We start from the raw sequence: 2,037 nt of genomic DNA, 5'->3' as shown, positions 1-2,037 counted from the left end.
CAAAGAATTGCCATTAATAAAATTAAATGATTCTGACCCATGCTAAATAACATGTGGAAGTCAGAAAGTAATCCTCCCATGATACAGGACTCTGATTTTTCAAATCCTTATAAAAATATAAAAATCCTTATAAGTTGTGAGCATTGCAGGTCAGAAAAGATGTGGATAAATTGGAAAAGTACCAGAGAAGGGCAACTAATATAACTGAGGAAGCTAGAGGGTGACTTCATTTCCGTAACGTATATGAGAAGTGTGCTGACTGGCTTTCCGTTTTCATAGAAGACTGTAAAGAATAAATGGACTTAAATTTTCATAAGCATTCAGTTCAAAGCAATGCACCTCTCAGGGTTGCACCTGGAGAGTTTCCAGTACCTTACCAGTCTCATCTATGGGAGGGAGAGTCAAGCAGAGGGATATCTATTCCATCCCTGGCTTGGGCGGTGGCTAGTGAGTGGAAGAAAATCTGCTACAAGTCAAAACTCACCCGTGCTGGGCAGTAGCAGCACGGGAGCGGGTCGAGGGCGAAGACATAAGTTTACTGCACAGAAGGAGGCAATGGTAAACTCTTCTGTATTTTTACCAAGAAAGCTCTATAGATCCTCTACAAGAAGGACTGCTGATGGAGGTGGGGCATTCTGGGAGAGATGCATCCGTGGCATTGTTATGGGTCAGCTACGACGACGACATGTCAACAACAACAACAACAACCAAAGTAATGAAGACTTTTCTGACTGTAAAGCTGGAATGGACTTCAAACAGGTTGAAACAGGGAAGTAGGGGAAACGCTATCCTGGAAATCTTATTTTAAAAAGACATTTATCTATGTTGGAGACAGGGGGATGGATTGTATGACCTCCAGTCCCATGATTCTGTGAGCACAGCTACCTTAGTTCTGCATTTCTTCTAGACTGGAAACTCGCTGTGGGCAGGGAATATGTCAGTTTTTGTTGGATTGTGTCCTCCCAAGCGCTTAGTACAGTGCTCTGCACAGAGTAAGTGGACTTGAAAGACATACATGAGGTCACTGAGAGCCAGAGAAGTGAAATGACTTGCCCGAGGTCACACAGCACAGACGAACGGTGGAGCCGGAATAAGAACCCACGTCCTCTGTCTCCCAAGCCCGGGCTCTCTCCACTGGATCACACGGCTTGTCTTTCTGTGTGCAGGTACTGTACTAAGCGCCTAAGGTAAGAGAGTGGATGAACTTCCCAAGGGATTGAGGGTTAGATGGAGAATAGGAGATCCAGGATTGAGCTTTGAACCTTACAGTCTGGCCCTCTAGAATGTAAACCCTTGGGCAGAGACCTCGTGTTTACCAACTCTGTAAAATCTTACTCTCCCAAACACTTTGTATAGTGCTTTGCACACAGTAAGCTCTCAGTGCAAGTAATCTAGTGGATAGAGCGTGGGCCTGCCCTATTCATCCCCCTCCCATCTTCTAGATTGTGAGCCCACTGTTGGGTAGGGACTGTCTCTATATGTTGCAAACTTGTACTTCCCAAGCGCTTAGTACAGTGCTCTGCACACAGTAAGTGCTCAATAAATACGATTGAATGAATGAATGAATGACCATCTCTATACGTTGCCAAATTGTACTTCCCAAGCACTTAGTACGGGGCTCTGCACACAGTAAGCACTTAATAAATACGATTAAATGAATGACTCCCCACAGCACATATGTATCTATCTGTATATACCTGTAATTTATTGTTTTATCTATTTGTATTAATGTCTGTCCCCCCTTCTAGACCGTGGGCTCGTTGTTGGGTAGGGACCGTCTCTATATGTTGCCAACTTGTACTTCCCAAGTGCTTAGTACAGTGCTCCGCACACAGTAAGCACCCAATAAATACGATTGAATGAATGAATCCCCACAGCACATATGTATCTACCTGTAGATATCTGTAATTTATTGATTTATCTATTTATATTAATGTCCGTCTCCCCCTCTGGACTGTGAGCCCGTTGTTGGGTAGGGACCGCCTCTAGATGTTGCCAACTTGGACTTCCGAAGCGCTTAGTACAGTGCTCTGGACC

The 2,037-nt window shown here is 44.3% G+C and overlaps 1 non-coding gene across 1 annotated transcript; it reads left to right on the top strand.

Moving 5' to 3' along the window:
* Positions 1-336: 336 nt before the first annotated feature.
* Positions 337-474, top strand: LOC119930239. Its single transcript, XR_005451724.1, has one exon. It is a non-coding gene; the product is annotated as a small nucleolar RNA SNORA7 (small nucleolar RNA).
* Positions 475-2,037: the final 1,563 nt, after the last annotated feature.

Source organism: Tachyglossus aculeatus, chromosome 6 (assembly GCF_015852505.1).
Source record: "Tachyglossus aculeatus isolate mTacAcu1 chromosome 6, mTacAcu1.pri, whole genome shotgun sequence".
Lineage (NCBI taxonomy): Eukaryota > Metazoa > Chordata > Mammalia > Monotremata > Tachyglossidae > Tachyglossus > Tachyglossus aculeatus.
This window is presented reverse-complemented; position numbering and strand designations above follow the sequence as displayed.